Genomic DNA, 22,210 nt, shown 5'->3' on the forward strand with positions numbered 1-22,210 from the left:
GCCTTGCGGGCTTTTTTGGGCCGGGCCTTGCGGGCTTTATTTATAAATAAATATTTAAAGATACAAGTATTTGTTTTTTTTAATCAAACTTTGGAAATTCAATGGATAATGATCAAATACAACCAAAGATAACAATCTATATAACTATATTGTACCAAAAAAAATCTATATCTATATTTATATATAGATACTAATTTGTTGATCAATAAATTTTTAAAGACACTAATTTTTTATAAATCTATATTTATACATCATACACTCCAAAGAGCTACATATAGCAATTCAAAGAAAATGAGAAACCGACCGTTGGATGAGTTTATTACAATAAATTATGAGTGTGGTAACAAATTTAGCCAATTTCACCATATTTTTGAATCCGATCGGATTGGTCAACCGTAGTCACTTATATGTTTTATTGGTTGACCGATGGCGTGGCAACCGCGAAACGTGCTTATTTTTTCACATCACTTTTGTATATATTCCATCGATGGATGTGCGTGGACATAAGATAAAAAAAAATTAATTTTAATTACAAACACATTGGACGATACCAATTTTATTCCTAAAGTTATATGACTTATACATTGCATTTAAATTGTTTAGGTTCATTCTAAAGCAACCATGAAGTGGAAAATGAATTCGGAGAAACCAACCTCTTGATGGAGAGATTGTAATGTTTTATGGTGGTTGTAGAAAATCCAGCCAATTTGGTTCACGTTTCGAATTCGATCAACTAGGTCAAATGTAGTTACTCTTATAAACCTATATTTATATATCATACACTCCAAAGAGCAACCCCTATCAATTCAAAGAAAATGGAAAAACTGACCGTTGGATGAGTTTATTACAATAAATTATGAGTGTGGTAAAAAATTTAGCCAATTTCACCATATTTTCGAATCCGATAGGATTGGTCAACCGTAGTCACTTATATGTTTTATTGGTTGACCGATGCCGTGGCAACCGAGAAACGTGCTTATTTTTTCACATCACGTTTGTATATATTACATCAATGGATGTGCGTGGACATAAGATAAAAAAAATTAATTTTAATTACAAACACATTGGTCTGTACCAATTTTATTCCTAAAGTTGTATGACTTATACATTGCATTTAAATTACAAACACATTAGTCTGTACCAAGATAAACTTCAGGTTGGTGATTTTGTTCCTCTTGAGCTTAATGTACAGGAAAAGAACAATTTGAGAGGTATCAGATGCTATCAATTCTCAGCAGCCCACCCCAATTCCCCCAACGAACCTGATTTGAAATCAATAACAAATTGAAAATTGAATCGAAGATTGAAATTCAACCAAATTGCAATACATACTTACACAGTTAAGAGAGGAAGAACCGAAGAATAGGAAGAGTGGAACTCAATCTGCGAAACAGCGAAAGTGCCAAGTCGAAAGGAGAGACTACTACTACTGTGATTCCTCTGTTTTTGCTTTCACCATTTTGGTATTATATACTTCCGCTTAAAAATAAAATTAGTATAACTGTTGCTACAATAATTAACAAATGCCCGTCTAGCTCAGTTGGTAGAGCGCAAGGCTCTTAACCTTGTGGTCCGGTCTAGACTACAGTGGCCAAATATAAAGGAAAACTCTACTATGTTCCGGAGCAGGGTGTTTCAGCTGTTGTATTTACAGTTGAAAAGACCTGAATCATGCTCCCGAGCATGGAAACGAGATAATTCCACGGTGGCCATAATTCCACGGTGGGCGTTTTCTTTTCTACAATTCTTTCATCACTTTTTTTTTTGTTTTTTTTGGTTTTTTATGTAGGTAGGACCGTAGAATTACCTTAAAGTACAGAAGTCCGCTCTAACAAAAAACGTTACGCCTTGTGTTTCCACCGCATTCATCCATCAAGGAAGGGGGATTATGTATTTGCATGTCTGAGAGATTTCATTAATTTCAAAACCAAAACGGCAAAGTTGTTTCTTTGGGAAGCAACTCATAATATTCTGTCCACTAAGGCCAATCTTTTTCATCGGCATATTGCTAGATCTCCTCTGTGCCCGATTTGTAATCGTTTCCCAGAAACGATTGAACATGTTCTCTTTACATGTCCCTAGTCTACAGCTTCTTGGTTTGCCCACATGTTTAGTTACAGAATCCCTTTTAACCAGCTTACTACTTTTGATTCATGGCTTTCTCATCTCAACTCTCTGTCTCATTCTTCTAAGTTCTATACTCACATTTCTTTCCTGCTTTGGCGAATTTGGAAACAACGTTGTCTTTTTGTTTTCAAACATCAGCCCCCAAACCCGATTGGCTTTTGCTAACCAAGAGTTCTTGGATGCTTGATCAGGTCCCCACCCTCCCCCTTCCCATACCCCGTCAGACCCATCCCCTCCCCCACCTTTCTCCTCAGTGGTCTCCCCCACCTCCCCTCTCTCTAAAAATAAACATTATCATTGCATCCTTCTTCCCTCTCATGTGGTGTTGCAGCAGTAGTGAGAGACCATTGTGGTAAGCTGGTGGCCGAAGCTCCTCGGATTTTCAAAGCTCTATCTCCTTTGATTGTTGAGGCCCTTGCCATCAGTGTGGGTTTGAATGTTGCTCTATCCCTTTCCAATGTTCCAATCATGATGGAATCTGATTCCCAAATCGTTATCTCTTCTTTATGCTCATCTGCCTCCCTTTGTGATTGGAAAGTTGCAAATCTAATCTCACAAGTCCGATATGTCGCTCAAATCCGGCAAGTTAGTTGGCACTAGACCAACAGGAAAGCAGACCGTGCAGCCGACCTTGTTGCTGGTCTTGTTATCAGTGGGAAGTGCCCTGTGAACTGGCAGGGCCGGCCCTGGGACTAGGCGAAGCAGGCCCAGGCCTAGGGCCTCTGATTTTAGGGACCTCAAACTCAGATTTTAAGGGCCTCAACTCAGATTTTAAGAAAGCTGTTGCATGCTGATCTGTTAACTTTGAGCCTTGTGTTGCCATACTTATTGATCTCCAAATGTCGTGAAATTTTGATAGGTTTCTATTCTGCTAGTTAACAAAGGATCTAGAAAGTTTCATCTTATTTGGATATATAGTGAATCTCCGGTGATTTTTCTTTTAAGTCTAGTCTGCTTTTGGAAAAGTTCCAGAGTTTTTAGTGTACTCTCTGACTTTCTGCTGAGATTTGAACTTCTATTTGAATCACTAAACCTCTGGTCTTTGTATATATTGAACTAAACATTCTATTAGTTGTTTCAAAATTGATTTCTTGTCAATTGGTTTTAAAATGAATTTTTGGTGGATTTTCTAATTTGACTTTGCTGCTGCCATGTTTTTCTAAAACCTGACAGTTCATTCTTTTTGCATCCATCGTTTTCCTTACTTCTCGAACTCCGATTAGTTTGAAATTTTAGTATGTTGTACCTTGATATGTCAGATTTCATTTTGGAAAATTTCAACTTCATTGTTGCACAAATGAATTTTTCATAAATCCTCAAAGCCGAACTGTTCCTGCCTAAAGTTTACACTTTAAGTTGTCTCAAATTTGGTCTTTTTCTGAATTTCTCTTGCTGAATTTGGGGCCTCGAATTTTTTTTCGCCTTGAGCTTCTAAACTCACAGGGCGGCCCTATGAACTGGGTGTCACATCCACCTTCCTCTCTCTCAAATGTTCTTCTATATGATGGCCTTCCTTGTCCCCTTTAAGGCCTCTGTTCAGTTTTTCCTTTGTTGTTTTCTCTACTTTAGTTTCTTTCCTTCTATTTTCTCCTTGCTTCCTCGTTCTGGGAAGCCTCTGTTTGTTCTCTTTGGTTCTCTGTTTCTATGAAAGTTCTCTTCAGCCACAAAAAAAAAAAAAGGCAAATATAAAAGATGTTTATATACTTGTACCTAAATCCGTGGCCAAGTAAGTAAAGGAAGATGAGTACCATTTACTATTACAATAATTAAAGCTTAATTTTTCAGTCATGTAGGTTATGTAAAGTCATTTCACACAAAAGAAAATAGTCTAAATCACTCTTCGTTAATGCACCTAATTATGGTACTCCAGAAAATTCTTTGACTTGGTGTAAAAGACCTCATAATATTTAAGCTAAGTTAGCCATCAGTTTGCTAGCAAGAAACACTCCAATAAGTAATAACTCGAGAAAATTTATTCCACTTGGATCCCAAATGTGAAAACCCTACGAATAGGAACCCATCAAACTAGTCGAGATTTGAGCCCGGAGTTGAGCCTACTCCCACTTAGCACCACAAATCACTGTGGGCACCCAAGTTGCTCTTAACACCCACCCAAATCGATCAACGTGATCCTCGACTCCTTCTAAAACGTCTGCGCCGATCTGTCCTCGAAACACGTGTGTCTCCCTACGCAACCTCGCTCTGACGAGGAATCTCGCTGGTGTTAGATCAGCAGGGCACCGAAGAGAGCCTGCCGCTGTTCTGCTCAAACCCTAGGATGGGTTAGCTTGTTTATTGATCAACCGGCACTTTGTTGATTAAGGGTTCATAGTCATTGAATCATGAATTAAGCCCATAAATATTATGCCGTATTTGAGGCCAATAATAATTTTTCTTTATAATATATATAAATTGTATAATTATATGTGTAACATTAAACCTATAAGGGTGTGTACGTCTTAATAAGTTGAGAAATAGAAATAAGAATGGTAATAATCTAGTAATAAGGGTGAAATATAAAGACGGATCCGGTCATAATTACGACTTTATAGAAAGCTGGTTCCTTGAAATGCATTCAGCCTCAAGTTTCTCATATCTTAATTGGCCAAAATATTGTATTCTGTGTTCCTTAAATAGTCAGATTTCAAGATATGAATCATTGCTATATAAACATGCTGGTACGTAGTAAAATACATATTGAAATTTCATAAAAATGGCTACTCTCTCCCCAGCTTGCATCATCATTGTCCTTCTTGTATTCACTTCAGGTACATCGAGCATATGTACCACATGCTCGTCTCAGATATTGTCCTTTTAAGTTTCTCTTAATCGACTTTACTTTTACTTTACTGTTTTTTTTTATAAAAAAAAATTTATAAAACAAATAAGGCCGACAATGTCTTGTTGTAAGATAACCATTTTGTAAATAGTAATTCAATAAATACAATCGGGCGTGGGGTTGAGCCTCCCAGTTAGGTTGGGTTCCAAACCCCTTTCAAAAATAATAATAATAAAAATAACCATTTTGCATGGAAAATTCTTAATTAACAGTGGTACTATTAGGTACCAATCTTGTATTTATGTTCAAAATTATATTTTTTTAGGATTAAGGAGTGATTACCCGGGGTTTAGGATTCAATTGCCTTACTCTAGCTCCTACTTTTCTTGATGTTAAACTTTTGTCTACCAAATCATTCGATTTGATCTTTGTCAAGCTTATTGCACTACTACAAAAACTGCATCACACAACGGTGGAAATCTATTGTGTGATTTGGACCATGTCTGTCGTCTATCTCGGTGTTGTGTGATGAGCACACTCACACAACGGTGAAACCGTTGCACCGATTGTGTGAATATCATAGACACAACGCTTCAGTTATAACCGTTGCACCGATTCTGCGGATGCCAATGCCAGAAATTGGATGCGGCGCATTCAATTGTTGTTTCGATGGTGGTCAGACAGCAGAAGTAAGTAGGGGCCGTTGTTGGTTAACTTCTCACACAACAGAAAAATGACACTCAGACAACGAAAGTAATACCATGCTGTTGTTGGTTAACTTATCATACAACAGAAAATAATGGCAACTGTTGTGTGAGTACTAATGAGACAACAAAAATTTATAGGGACCGTTGTGTGATTTAACATTGGATAACTGATACCTATTTGCTCTGTTGTGTGAGTGTTAATGAGACAACGAAATTTTATAGGTACCGTTGTGTGATTAAAATTGATTTGTTGTGTGATTAACGATATATGCGTATTCATACAACATAATGTAATTTGACTGTTGTTTGATTATTTTCGGTTCTTTACCTAAAATATCTTTACCTGAAATATTTTCACAAAAATAATGCACAATATAATATTTAGGCATTCAAACTCTAATTCAACCATCTAATGTACCAAAAGATGTAGCATTCATGTATCCATTCATACCATAAAACCAAAATAGAAAGCATTTCAGCTAGCTTGATGGCTGCTGCATTCTAGCTAATTACATTGAAAGATAGCAAAAGATGATACAATCAAATCGTCGCAAGAGAAAAATATTTGCTGCTAAAGTTCTTAGATTCATCTCCTACATGGAAGACCTGAATCCACACCTAACTTGGATGCCAAGGACAGTTGCAGCAGCTGCCTTTGCTGCTGGGTCAGCATCATATTTATGCATAAAAAAAAAAAAATTGGCTGAAGCACAAACAAATAAAGTTAGGTCCAGTTTTTAACTTTTGGTAGATAGATGATCCATTACAATACCAACGTGTAAGGCCCAGTACCTTAACCTTTATATGAAGTACGTTTTTATCGGTTTTGACCGAGGAGTTGACTTTTTAATTTGTCTGTTATGTCGGAATATTCCTTGAGTACGCCGTAGGTTATGAAAAAAATTTAGTTGGTGGACACGCAGTTTGAATCGATCGGAGTTTTTACGGGGAAGTTGTGATTTAAGTGTTTAAAGGTACTGTTCCTTATTAAAATATTGGTTTTTGTTTAAAGAAAAAGGGAAATAGGTAATTTCAAAAGGAGAGAGAGAGAGTGAAATCGGGAGAACCCGATTCCAAACCCCCCCCCCCCCTTTTCTTCTCTTTCGTCTCTTCGCACCCGGAACCCGATTTCCGGCCGAACCTCGTTGGACTTGCCTCCGGCCACCGCAGCTTCCTCTCTTCCTCCTCCTTCACCTTAGGTAAGAGATTTGCGTTGGGTAACCTCGTTTTGAGTGAATTTTGGAGGATTACTGATCGGGGGTTTGGGGATTTTCGACTGGGTTTTCGATTTCCGGCTGTTTCGGCCCGAAATCCTAATGGTTTTGGTTCCCTGTGAAGTGCTAAACATGTATTCAACCTCATTTCAGCTTGGGGAAGTGAGATTGATGTTAAACGGTGGTGATGAACAGTGAACATCGAATTTCCAGATTTTGGAGTGAATTTCCGACCACTTTTGCTTAGTTTTGGTTGATATTGCAGGTATAAAGATTGTTAGTGTGATGCCCCGGAAATTCATAATTATTTTCCGAGGATTTTCCGGAATTAATTTTATAACTATTGGACGGTTTCGTGGCTCGTGGATGGAGCGGAAGTGTTTCGGGCGAATAATTAATTGAAGAATATGGTTTTAGGGGGGGTTGCCAAAGGTTGACTTTTTATTCGTTGGGATTCTCCGAAAACTTCCTTCACAAAAGTTGTAGAGCGCGTCGATACGAGTTCGTGGACATGTGGAACGCGAGAATCGGAGTTCGTATGAGGAAGTTATGGCTATTGGAAAAAGTTTCCATTTTAGTATATATAGGAAAAATCAGAAATATATTTTCATTTCCTCATTTCCTTTTCCGGAAGCCTTTTTTCTCTCTCTCTTCTCTCTCGTCCGCTCCCTCAGTATCGAAGAAAACCGCCTGACCCGACCCGAACCCGGCCGATCCGACCCGACTTTTCCGGCCAACTGCGGCGGTCTCCGGCCTTGAAACTTGGCCAGCAGGGTCGTCTCCTCCGTCTGGTCGTCCCTCTGGTGTTCTCTTACGGCGATTCTCCGTCTCGGTGGCAGTTCAAGGCGGTGCAGACTGGAGAAATCGGACCCGACCGGAAAACACAGTTCCGACGTCGGCACGGCTTCGATTTTCTTGGGTTGAGTTCAGAACAAGCTCCCTGGTCGATCCATGGTGGTTGTTTGGATCGATTCACGTGAAAATTCGATCAACTCAGTTGGGATTACTGTTCACGGCTTGTGAGGTGCTTCTAAAGGTGAATTGGACGAGTTGTTGGTGATAGTGTTAGTTCGGTTCTGTATAGAAGACGCAGCGGGAGTTTCGAGGTGAGTAATCTCACGAAGTTCATTTCACGAACGGGAATACCCTTATTATTTTGAGAGTTATTTAGTTAACTGCAAACTATAGATGGTATTAGTGGCACTTTTGAGTAGATGATTACGTGTGTGTATATGTATATTATGGGATGTATATATATACATACGTATTCATGTATTAGTAGATATATGTTTACGTGAAATATATATGTTTTGGGTGGTTTGTGGATTTGTGAAAACAATATGCATGAAATGATGCTTTTTATTGTTTTGGGGTGTGGCTTTTGGAAAACAAATGATTTGTGGAAATGATTGATTTCGATTTGTTTTGAAAAGCGTTGAGATTTGAGAAAAGTGTTGAGATTTGGGTATGAAAACAATAGGCATGAATTGATGCTTTTTATTGTTTTGTGTTATGGCTTTTTCGGAAAACAATAATTATGGAAATGTTGATTTCGATTGTTTTCAAAAGCGTTGTGATTTGTGTAACATTTTGGGTCCAATGCGACTCCTTTAATGTTTTGCTCCAAGGGACATTGCGGCCCGAGGATCGAAGGTCTGAGACCTTGGGCAGAATACCAGGTGACCACGTCTTTGGCCGGACGAGTGGTTACGTTTTTCAGTTAGAGCTCTAATCTGTCTGCCATATAGGTAATTCATGGGGTAACGGGAATTGGTTATTTACAACTCATGACATTACGTATTTTTAGGGAACAAGGTGTGAGTTGCTTCCTTATTAATGGTTTTTAAGGGGACAAGGTGTGAGTTGTTTTCCTTATTAACGTTTTGATAGAAAACAAGGTGTGAGTTGCTTTCTATGGTACGATTATGGTACATTTGATAGGAAACAAGGCGTGAGTTGTTTTCTATGTTTTACTGATAGAAATCAAGGTGTGAGTTGCTTTCTATGGTACGATTATGGTACATTTGATAGGAAACAAGGCGTGAGTTGTTTTCTATGTTTTACTGATAGAAATCAAGGAGTGAGTTGCTTTCTATGTTTTACTGATAGAAATCAAGGTGTGAGTTGCTTTCTAGGGTACGCTTATGGTACAACTGATAGAATTCAAGGTGTGCGTTGTTTTCTATGTTTTATTGATAGAATTCAAGTGTGGGTTGTTTTCTATGTTTCGTTTTAAAAGGAAACAAGGTGTGAGTTGCTTTCTTTTATTTCGATTTGAAAGGAAATTAAAGTGTGAGTTATTCTCCTTTATTTCGTGTTTTAAGGAATCAAAGCGTGAGTTGTTTTTCTTATTTTTGGCGTGAGTTGTGTGTGGTTTGAGTTACTCATACGGGCTTGCAAAAGCTTACCGGGTTTGTTGTGTGGCAACCCGGTACACTATTCAACGGTGTAGGGGTTAATCCTGCAGGTTAGGATAATCGGGGCTGAAGCTGAGGTAGCGCCTTTGCAGCTTTACGGTAGGGAGCCATTTTTGTAACTTTACCGTCGATAAGGACTTCCGTTGTATAGTTAACTCTGAGCTGCATTTACGTTTTATTTTGTTGTTGGCAATTTAATTCGTATGCTTGTGTAATATATAACTCTATGGACGAGTGTATATTAATTTTGAGGGTTCAGGGCATCAATATCTGTGTAAGTAAAAGGGAAAAAGATTCCAGGTATTTTGTATTGATGACTGGACGTTCACGCATATATAATTATGGGGTTATATATATCGATTTTCATGTGTGTAAAATCAGGGGCGTGACAGTTAGGCTTGTTGAGGAGATTGTGTTGGTGAATTTTGGTGACCGGATTTGGGTGTTGGAGTGGTGGCGCGTGAAACCACGCGCTGCTGATGGTGGTGGTGCTGAGGAGGCTCTGTTAGCCCCTCCAAAACCCATTAATTTGATTTTGAGTTTTATTTCAGACTTGAGGTTAATTGTTTGGAGTTTCTTGGAAATTAAATGTGGGATTTGGATGTTTTGAATTTTATAGTTGATGAATCTTTTGGCTTAATCTCTTGATAAATTACTATTAATGTTATTGCGGAATTGTTCTTTTTTGTTGACGAATTTGGAGTTGAGATTGTGGTTTGGAAAAAAAAAATTTAGAGAGGATTTGAGATTTAGAGATGGATTTGAATGGAAATAGGGAAAGTTAAGAAAGAATTCGGAAATTTTGGAAAGGATATTATGTTTAATTTGGCAATCAATTATGGTCAAGGAATCGAGGTGATCAATTATGGTCAAGGAATCGAGTTTAAATTGATTAGATTATCGAAACAATCCTTGTGAAGGTTAAAGATTAAGCGTGGACGTTAAATTGTAAGGAAATTTCCGTATTCAAGAATGTAAATTCCAAATTGAAGAGTGAGATTTTTTTAATAGAATGAATACTAATTCTCGAAGGAATGAGTTTTGATCTTGAGATTGTTTCCTCATTAAGGTTAATTACTTGTGAGTGGACTTTTATTTTATTTAAATAATGCATGCAGCATGGAAATAAGTTTTCAATGGGTTTATTATTTGAGAAAATGTGACTCTATGGAAAGTAAAGGATTTTAAAAAGAAAGCAGTCGACAAGGAGGCCAGTTTTGGCGCATGCGTATCTTACCTAGTTGGCAGTCCCTTCTAAGTAATAGTCTGGTTGGCAGTCCCTTCCAGACTACAGCTCGGTTGGCAGTCTCATCCGATGCGTCATCTGGTTGGCTGTCCCTTCCAGATGACATGAGGTAGTTAGTCGGCAGTCTTGTCTACTACCTGTGGCTAGTTGGCAGTCTCATCTAACCACTGCCTCCTATTCCGGTTGGCAGTCCCATCCGATGCGTCATCTGGGTGGCAGTCCCTCCCAGATGGGATGAGATGCCTAGGAAGCAGTCCTTCCTAACCATCAAATGAGTTTTCTTGGAAAAAGTGTTAAGATGGAATTTTTATGGAGTCTCGCTGCATGTTGGTTTTGTTGAAAAGAGAAATGGGGAAACATTCCATAAATTGTTTCAGATTTTGTTTCGGTTTTGGTTCACTCACTCTAATGAATTTTATATGTTTTTCCCTAGGCCCTTCGTTTTCAAATGCCCAGATTTCAGATTTGCCGAGATCGCGTCCAGGCTCTAGAGACTTTGGATTCAGCGCTTCCGTTGTGTCCGTAGGTTATTACTTAACCTACCTTGTATGATATCGGCTTAGTTATTAGTGTTGCTCTGATAACCCTTTTTATTTTGATGGATGTTTTGTTCGGATTGTTGTTGTTTACAGAGGTTATGTTGGGATTTGAACTTTCCGAATGTATATATGTGCTTGGATTGTAAATATGGTATTGTGGGTTGAGTAGAAGTTAAAGTTTTAATCATGTCCAGGTTTGTGAGCTTTTTGGGTAGCCCATATTTAGGGGAGGTTCTGCCGATTTTTCGGTAGGATTTCGCTTAATGTGGGCCCCGCAGGCTCGTATCCAGGACTACGGGGTGTTCTTGGGTCGGGTCCTGTCACAACGTGATCCTAGACACCTGAAAACCTCATTTTTAATGCTTTTGCATCCTCTCCGAGATGCACATGCACAAAATCAGTGATTCTGTATATATAGCTCACACTTGATCTTATCAATAGGCTTGATTAATATGTCATTGATTACATACCAAACTCTAATTATGTTTATATATATGCAGACTCAGCTACCCACGTCAGTAACCTAGTTACAAATTCAAAATATTCAAATTGAAGGCAGCAGTACGACATAATAAAAGAAAACAAACCATTGACAAGGAAATGTGTAACAAATCAGATTGAAGACAGCATGCTTGATCTGGCATAGACAAATTATTACCTCTACAGATTGTGGAAGCAGTTCTTTCAGTGTAGTTACTCTTTCAGCAATTCACATCATGCAATTTACATTTAAGACCCTACTCATTTATAGCATACACTCGAACTAACTTCTATGGAGATTCATCTCTAACCCACGTTGATGTCAAGAAATTAAAACATATTTTGACTACAAAAGACACATATATGATGATAGTGATCAAGTCACAGTACCACTGCCGCTGGCATGATGTTATGAAAAATTATATCTAGCACCACATAATTAAACATAGCAATTGTAGTACATAAAAGCAACCATGAATATTCAATGAGCAGATAGTAATAAGTTCTCAAATTTTGGAAAATATCTTACAAGTTAACATACCTGTATGTGAGTCTTGATAAATGCCTTTGCAATCATTGTTGAGATAAAGAATGTCCAAAATGGAATGCCAAATTGTCCACACATTATACCAGCAAGGTCAAATAGAGGGTTGGGTACCTGAAATTATATCTGATAAGAACTAGCTAGGAGGATTGAAAATATTGAAGAAAAAGTAATAAAAATATATACTGCAATGCAAAATGGAGTTAGAAAGAGCATATATTAACATAAATTTGTAAAATCATGAGTATGATTAAGCTAACTTTGAAACCAGCTTTTAAAGGGAAAAAAAAGTATATAAAATATATCTCCATAGCCATGTTCTGGGAAATGACATAACACATAATATAAAAGTTTTCCTAAAGAGCAAGAAGAAACCTTACCGAAGCAAGAACTAATATAGTTAAAAAGTTCAGTTACTGTGAATGTGAAAGAAGCCATAGTTTGATCCGGTTCACGTGATTAGCTACAACTCCACCATCTTTAGTTGAAGAAGAATCCAATTCTTTCATTACTTCCAATTCACTCCCTGCTGTACGAGCTGCAAAACTTCATAGGTTAGGATAATGCAAATCAGCAGAAATGTATTGAGGTGTTGAAGATCCAAAATGATAAAAGACTCGCTAAAATATATGTATAACAATTGTAATAACTAGTTACTTATTCAACCAAGATTAACACTCCATCTGTAAGTGCAATTTTTTATAATTCTATATATATACTTGAGAAGCAAAGATGAAGATAAGAGTTCAAAAGAAAAAGAAAAAATTGATTGGGTGAAGGTTTTCAACAGGTTGTTCCTGTCTAGAAAGAAACTGTTTGCTACAATAATACATATCTTAATGGCAATACACTTGGTGACCGTAAGTACTTATTTTGTTTATTTGGTAGTTACCAGCTCTTGATATGAAAAATGGAGGAAGCTCTCCCAGTGCAGTTCCAATTCCCCATAGAATAGCCTCTAACTGAACCTGAGGCAGTATGCTACTAAGTGGGAGCCTTGAACCTTGCTGGGATGAAAATAGTGGGGGACCATATTCAGTGCAGTTTCTATCCATCCATGAAGGACCTGTTTTCAATTGAACGGTAACATATGGGGCAATTTTTAAGTCAACTCTGCCACACTGCACGACTTTCATGGTAAATAGAGCTATATGAGGGCCCAAATACAGTACAAATGTGTGCAAACCAGATCCTGCATAGCAGTAATGATGAAAAAGACTCAGTGTTTGTTACAGAAGCAAATTTTTCACAAAAAAAAAAAGTATTTGGGGAAATAAACTAGTGTGCCTGAATCATTCCTAATGCACTTATACACATAATTTTGTTCAATGTGATAATAAGTTTATGGCATAGAATACAAAAGCAGGTAATGTTGAACATAACTCATACTTACCAAGACCAATTGATGACGCCACACCAAGAACCAGCCACAAGAGTCCAAATTGCAGATAACGGAAAAGCTCCTGCATGTGCTGCACAGAGATTGAATTATTAAATGACTAACATATAGTCCAGAAATGCATACAAACCATCCAATCAAAAACCACATCCAATAATGGTACAAAGTCCTACAATATAATAGAACAACATTCTTATCGAATCAGCAATCTGTAATAAACACCTATCTAACAATCTAAAAGCAAATGTTGAGAGAAATGTATGCTTGAAAGTCAATACCTTTTCATGTGGTCCGCCAATTGTCATAGTAGCAATTCCTAGACCTCCTAACCACCAGTTGCCATAAATTGCCGAAAATACTGACCACTTGCCACAGTGAAATATTTCTATGTCTTTACTGACCTCGTCGTAAGTAGGCCTGGCAATTCAGCCCATGACCCATTAACCGCCCATTAACCGCCCGCTAAAAACCCATTTATTTCCGCCCGATAACTTAACGTGTTAATGGGCTGCCAACCCGTTAACGGGCGGAAACGGGTTGCCCGACGGAACCCATCGAACCCGATTAGAAGAGAAAAAAAAAATATATATATATATATATATTTTTTTTTTTAAAGAATTGTGAGCCCAATATGTATTAACATTTGATTTAATGAAAATCAACAATGAAAAAGAGTTATAATGGGTAATGGGTTGGAAGAGGGTTTAAAAAAAATAAAAAAATAATTTTTTTTTTTGAGAAGGGTTTTAATAGATAATGGGTGTGAAAAAGAGTTTTAAAAAATGCAAAAAAAAAAAAAAAAATTCATTTTTATGTTAATGGGTCTTAACGTGTTTCAATGGCCACTTTATTGTTAACAGGTATTAACGGGTTTTAGTGGGTAATTGATTAGAAAAAAATTAAAAAAAAAAAAAAAAAAAAAAACCTTAGCGGTCTTAACGGGTTCCAACGGGTAACCCGCGAACCCATCGGGCTCAACCCGTTATAACCCGTTAAGATAACGGGTTATAACGGGTTGAGCCCGTTAAGACCGCCAACCCATTAAGTCCGCCCGTAACCCGCCCGTGACCGCACTATTGCCAGGCCTAGTCGTAAGTGTCAAATTTTCGAGCTCCTGGTGATGCCTCACTCGCAGTCCTGAGCAATCAAAAAATTAGAAATCAAAACCAATGCACTATAAAACGGCTCTATATACATTATTTGGCTGCATTTAAGGCCACATATCCAGCAAGTCCTATTTCAATTACACAAATCCAACCTAATAGAGTTCGCTTTTTTTAAAAGGAAAAAAAAATTGAAAAATCAACGAATTTGACACCTTTTGATTACATTGTTACCTCCTCCTTTCATAATAAGCTCAACTGAGGAAGTTCCTCAAGGTTTCATATATAAAAAAAACAAATTGATTAAATATTCATTTGACTTCTTTCAGCAAAAATTCAAACACAAGCATAAACAATCGGATTGCATATTAAAATCAAATGAATGAGAAATCAATTGAATAAGACTGCATGAAATACAATATGAACTAACCGGAGACGGGCAAATCCATGGGATCTGACGGGGGCGAATCAGGGAGATCCATTACAAAAAACCTAACACTGTAGCTATATATGAAATAGTATATGTATGCTTCGGAATTAGGATTCAGAGAGAGAGAGAGAGACAGAGGAAGACGAAGAAGAAGAACATAAATGAAGATTGTGCAAGAATAGGTAAAAAGGAAAAGAAAATAGAATAATTAAGGTGAGACAATGACTTCCACTTGATACTAGTGTTAGCCCAAATGTATAACAATGTAACAATTTCAACAAACAGGTCAGTAGTCAATTCCAAAACTCAACCACTGACTAGTAGCATTACATGAATTGGCTAATTCTTGCAAACATCTCATTACAAAAGACAATATATTACGAAAAAAAACATAAGCAAAGGAATTTATTCCCAAAGTACTCACATTTTTGTTAAAAGGAAGAAGTCCTGAGATAGCAGAGAATGGATATAATCTCTGAGCTCAGGGTGCCGAGCTCTATGAACAACCAAATTCATATACTTCCTTCTCTCAAAAGCACCTTCAACCCAAAAACAAAGCAATTTCAAACATTAAACCCCACATACACATGGGGTTTTATGGTTTTCCTTTCTAGGTTCCCCAAATAATGGAAGAAAAACACAAACCCAATACCAAAAATTTTCCCAGAAACCACAAACAAGAACTAGGCTTTGTGATTGAATGAGATTAAACAAACCTGTAGGATAAATTCCTTTGAAGAAAACGATTGATGTGATTGCCACCTCCAAGAACTAAACTAGAATCCGAGCGGTTTCATCTGTGCAATATTCAATTTGAATTATAAGCACAAAGAAACAAACTCACTAAAACAGAGAAGAAAATAGAGAATTACTTGTAAGAGCAAGAAGTGCATAAACTAATCTTAACTGTGTTGTCGACGCTGATCTTAAGCCCCATTCTTCAGCCCTAATAGCCTTGGCGATCTCCTCCTTGGCCAAATCGAAATAGCCCAGGCCAGCTACGCCGTCCATGGTAGAAGAATTGGGAGTGCTAGGGTTTGGGTGGTTAGGCCCGGAATGTTCCCGTTGTCCATATTGGTAACGCAACCTGCAGGAGCAGAAAAAGAATCGAAATCAGACCCAAAAGCTCCGATCTCAACAACCAGAATAGGCCTCGTTCCCGCCGTCCTTCATCTGCGAGCCTTGTTGTTCAGCCCAAACTGGTGGAGCCTGGACGATGACCGGATGAAACGAATCTATTGTTGCACATCGAGGTCTTCGACGGTGATGACGATAGGCTCAAGATCCCCGGAACGAGTTGGAGAACGAGTTAAGTCATAGAGTCCGATCTTGCTGGCCATCATTACATGCTTGTAGATGGCTAGACTCAATGGAGAGAGAGAGAGAGAGAGAGAGAGACTACATTTCATGGAGGCTATTGGTAGTAAAACTAATGTCGAAAGAGAGGGTCGAGAGGCTAGCTAGGTTTTGTTTTCTTTGTTTTTTTTCTTTTGGACACGCTGTGGCATGGCAATTAAACCTAGAAAAAGATTCAAAGTTACTCACACAACAGAAACCTCACCAACTGTTGTATGAGTGCACTACGTAAAATCAAAATGTGAAAACATGGAGGGAAACATGCCGCCCACAGAATTTTGGCTCAAAATGCTGCAGCCTATGTTCCTACTTCACACAACAGAATAGCTTAGATCTGTTGTCTAATTTCTTCAACTTGCACTTGGCGTACCTAGTGGAAAACATTCAAGCAAGCTTCCTCAAAATTTTGTGCTCAGTTTTTCAATCACACAACAGAAACAGTTATACCGTTGTACGTGGTTGCCCAAATTTCAGTGTTTCAAGAGGCAACCAAGACTCCAGAGTGAAGGAAAATCTGCCACTAAATTTTTTTAAAATCAGACAACGGACAATACTTAATTCCGTTGTGCAATGTAGTTCTGATAAAAAAGTTATCACTTTGTTGACATTCACACAATGGAACATCACTAATACCGTTGTACAATAGAGTTTACTTAAACACACAACAAATGATTTCTGTTCCGTTGTGTGATTGGTGTTGTGTGATTAACTTTTTGTAGTAGTGTTGGTACGTAAAAGAGTCAAACAAGGTCAATAATTAACCTTATCTCAGTCGATCAAGCAGCAACAGTTCTTGTTCTAAAGCACCAAAAAGAAAATAAATAACTTAAAATCTAATCAAACTAAACCACCAAGAGAGTATACCTATTATCCATGTCCGGGGATGCTATTAGAGTCCGAAATACGAGTGTGAAGAGAACGGTATGGGCATATAGGCCATAGGACTATAGGAGATGGTGAATATTTTTCAATTTTGATCTTGACCAGCAAGAGGAATTTATTAAATAAAAGAAAAATTACAAAAATAATCCTTGAAGGGGATGGTGAATAAGGTGATAGATATGTATGCACCCTTTTTTTCCTAATTAATGCTATTTTGATAGTCAATTTGATTATGCAAAAATTAAATTATATATGCTATATATGTGGTTTTTATCAGGAACACACATGCATATGGTGAAAGGTACGTACCATTTGTACTGAAGATTTAGGTGGATGTGATGCTGGTTGCAATTCAAGGTGTGTATCTGCACACCCTGGTGGTAAGTCATCTTGTGATTCAGACAACATATGTCGATGCTACTACGACTGTCCAAAAATTAAAAAATGCAAGTTGAGTTTCGGAATCTGGGGTTACAGTTGCCACTACTAGAAAAAGTAGAAATTGTGTTTGGAATGCTTCAATTAATTATATTCATCTCCAAAATAGGAGGTATATAAAGGGATACAAGACTAGTCCTAATAGGAAAACATCTCCTACAATTATACAGAGCAACGTAATCTACATCTACAAGGAAAGTAAATATTTACAGAATATTCTACACTCCCCCTCAAGTTAGTGCATAGATGTCAATCATGCCCAACTTGGCAATCAAATTGTCAAACACTTTCCTTGACACTCCTTTCGTAAGAACATCCGCTAATTGATCTTCTGTATACACAAACGGGAAACAGATGATTTTCCTGTCCAGGTTTTCCTTAATGAAATGTCGATCTACTTCCACATGCTTAGTCCGGTCATGCTGAACGGGATTATGAGCAATTTCAATAGCAGACTTGCTATCACAATGCAAATCCATAGGCTTCTTGAGCTTACAACCCAAATCTTTCAACACATTACGAATCCACAACATCTCACAAACTCCATGTGCCATACCTCGAAACTCAGCTTCAGCACTTGATCTAGCAACAACCTTCTGTTTCTTGCTACGCCAAGTCACAAGGTTCCCTCCAACAAATGTAAAATACCCAGATGTGGACCGTCTGTCCGTCTTATCACCAACCCAATCTGCATCTGTATACCCCACAACCTTCATCTCATCCTTTTTTTCAAACAACAAACCCCTTCCAGGTGCCATTTTAAGATATCTCAAAATATGATACACTGCATCCATATGCTCCTCACTAGGACAATGCATAAATTGACTGACCACACTCACAGCATAAGCAATATCAGGCCTAGTATGAGAAAGATAAATAAGTCTCCCTACTAGATGTTGGTACCTTCCTTTATCAGTTGGAACCTGATCCGGATAGATGGTGAGGTTGTGATTCATCTCGATCGGTGTCTCAATGGGGTTGCAGTCAAGCATTCCAGTCTCAATTAACAAGTCAAGTACATACTTACGTTGGGACAAAGAAATCCCCTTCTTAGACCTTGCAACTTCAATTCCAAGAAAGTACTTCAATTGCCCAAGGTCCTTCATCTCAAACTCATTAGACAGATACTCATGTAGAGCCTCCATCTCTTTTGGGTCATCTCCTGTGACAATCATATCATCAACATATACTATCAGTGCGGTAATCTTACCCTGACTACGCTTGATGAACAAGGTATAATCAGAGTTGCTTTGTCTATATCCGAATGCCCTCATAGACTTGGAGAACCTTCCAAACCACGCTCTAGGAGACTGCTTCAAACCATATAGAGACTTCTTCAACTTACAAACCTTGCTAGTATCGCAAGGTATATTTTTGACTCCTGGCGGCATGTCCATATACACTTCTTCCTCCAAGTTTCCATTAAGGAAAGCATTCTTCACGTCAAATTGATGTAGAGGCCAATCTTTAGTTGCTACAAGTGAAATCAATATCCGAACTGTATTGATCTTCGCCACAGGGGCAAATGTCTCTTCATAATCAATTCCATAGCGCTGGGTGTATCCTTTGGCAACTAACCTTGCTTTGTACCTGTCAATACTCCCATCCGCTTTAAGTTTTACAGTAAACACCCATCGACATCCAACAGTTTTTTTTCCAGCAGGCATAGTCACAAAATCCCAAGTCAAGTTTTTCTACAAGGCCTCTAATTCTTCAATCATCGCTTGAGTCTACTTAGGATCTGCCAAAGCATCCTGTACACTACTGGGAATAGATACAGTGGATAATTGATCAACAACAAGTGCATGTGACCCAGACAATCTATGGTTAGACATGTAATTAGCTATAGGATACTTAGCTTTAGTTTTGATGTCTGGCTCATATTGTTTCTTAGGAATACCCTTGGTAACCCTCTGTGATTTCCTAGGCTCAATATTATCAATCCCAGATGATTCATTAGAAATTAAAGGTACCTGAGGAGGGACATTCGCAGCAGATTCTTCAGTTGACGATGTAGAGAAGGGGAAAAACTCTGGTAGATGAGGACGCATTGAAGCATCATTGTCACCCTCAAGGCGCGTGCCAACTTTCTGCCGCGCAGTGGCTTCACTTTGGGGATCACATGTGACATGGTGTCGGTTGGCGTCCTTTTTGCTTTTCTCGCAAGTGGTGGGTCCCGTTGGTCTACCCAATAGTCCATTGCTGGGATTAAAATTTCTGTTGGCAGCTTCTTTACTAGTCTTGCAGGTAGGGTGCACGGCAACCTTTTCTGTCCCATTGGAGGACCTCACGTGGGCTTCTTTTCCGTTCCCACCATTCTCAGCCTTTTCTGTCCCATTTGAGGACCCCACGTGGGCTTCTTTTCTGTTCCCACCATTCTCAGCTCCTTTTATAGTTTCTGTTTCGCAGGTGGAGGTCCCCACGACATCACCATGCATTGATCCACCATCACTTATTGTCTCTATTGCGCAAGTACCATTCATTGACTCACCATCACCTTGTTCATCTTCTTTTCTGTTTCCTACTCCCCCTATTTCGATAGCATCCCCTGATTCATCTTCGTTCACTGCCCCTATTCCGGTTTTAGTCGATGGTGGAGATATTGGAAAATTCCCAACTCCAAACCTTGATTCCAAAGCTTTTAATTCTTCAAACTCTTCAAATGCAAATAAATCGTGAGAATTTCCTTCACAGCCTCTCTCCCCCTGAAGGGAAGACTCGGAATCTCCCCCTGAAAAATAAGGCTCGGATTCACGAAACACAACATCAAGAGAGATATGTATAGTTCCAGTTAAAGGATCATAACACCGATAACCCTTCTGAAATTCAGCATAACCAACAAATATACACTTACGAGCACGGGGATCAAGCTTGCTGCGTTGAGGCTTGGGAATATGAACATAGACTACGCATCCAAACACACGAGGCTCCAGGTTAGGTAACGACGGAAGTGAAAGAAGTTTCTGAAGTTGTTGATGAGGGTTTTGAAATTCAATTACCCGAGAAGGAGTACGATTAATGAGGTATGCAGCGGACTTCACAGCTTCTCCCCAATATTCACGAGGTACATGCATGCCAAACAAAGAAGCACGGACGACTTCAAGCAACTGCCGATTCTTTCTTTCTGCCAATCCATTCTGTTGAGGAGTATAGGAATTCGAAGTCTGATGTCGAATGCCATGAGATTGCATTAACACCTGCATAGGGCCATTAACATACTCTCCGCCATTGTCAGATTGGAAGACTCAAATAGCCTGTTGGTACTGTGTAGATACCATCTTGTGAAAGTCTTTGAACATGGAACACACATCACTCTTGCTCTTCAAAAGGGACACCCAAGTCATACGAGTACAATCATCAATAAAAGTGACATAATATCGAGCTCTAGAGAGAGAAGGAATCTTGGCAGGACCCCAGACATCAGAATGAATTTTCATAAACAGAATAGGACTTTTATTAAAACTAGGTAAATAGGAAATTCGATGGCTCTTAGCCAGTTCACATACATCACAACGAAACTCTGAATCACTGACAACCGAAAACAAATGAGGTTGCAATTTCTTAAGATAACTAAAAGATAGATGACCCAAACGACGATGCCACAGCCACACTATTTCTTTAGCAGTCTCAACTCCATTGACCTGATTCACTTGTCCTAACAACTGTTGCTCTCCACTGTCTGTCAGATCCAAGTAGTAGAGTTTCCCCCTTCTAACACCATAACCAAGAATCCGCCGAGTCAGAATGTCCTGAAACACACAGAAAGAGGGATAAAAAGTCACAATACATGCTAGTGCTAGAATAATTTGGCCAACAGATAAGAGATTATATGCCAATGAAGGAACAACCAACACAGAATCAAGGGTTAATGTGTCAGACAGGACAATAGATCCTTCTCCGGTTACCAGAGTTGGAGTACCATCGGCAGTAGAAACAATATTTTGAGAAGAGGGTTTCAATTTTTTCAAGAGGCTAGGATCATTAGTCATATGGTCAGATGCACCTGTATCAATTATCCAAGAACTATTCATAGATACCTTACCCTTCATACCTGACTGTGCTACATTAGCGGAGGCGTTAGATGGTCGCTCTTCCCCTGTAGTAGCCACGACAACTTTTCCAAGATTCTTCCGTGGTTTATTGGTGAAATCCCACCAATTAGGGTAGCCAATTACTTCATAGCACCGTTGCTTGCTATGACCCAACTCTCCATAGAGTGGACACTTGGTATTTGAATATGGATTTGTTTTACCCAGAGGCCGGCGTTGTGGTGGAGTTGAGAAGCCTGGAGGAGGACCATGTCTGCGTTGGACAACCATGACAGAAGATTCAGAGACATGCCCCATTGCCTGCCTCTCAGAATGCACCTTCCGAACATATGCATAACTTTGCTCCAAGTCGAATTTCGGGTCTTTGCGCAGAATCTCACCACGAACTTGATCATATTCTGAATCGAGTCCACTAAGAAACATGTGAACTCGCATCCGTGCCATGGTATTAGTTTCTTGAACTACTGTAGCTACCGTGTTATTTTGAGAGGCCATACGCT

The 22,210-nt window shown here is 38.6% G+C and overlaps 1 pseudogene; it reads right to left on the reverse strand.

Moving 5' to 3' along the window:
• Positions 1 to 6,072: 6,072 nt before the first annotated feature.
• Positions 6,073 to 13,837, reverse strand: LOC112198924 (annotated as a pseudogene).
• Between the last annotated feature and the right edge of the window lie 8,373 nt (positions 13,838 to 22,210).

This window comes from Rosa chinensis, chromosome 4, assembly GCF_002994745.2.
Source record: "Rosa chinensis cultivar Old Blush chromosome 4, RchiOBHm-V2, whole genome shotgun sequence".
In the NCBI taxonomy this organism is placed as follows: Eukaryota; Viridiplantae; Streptophyta; class Magnoliopsida; order Rosales; family Rosaceae; genus Rosa; species Rosa chinensis.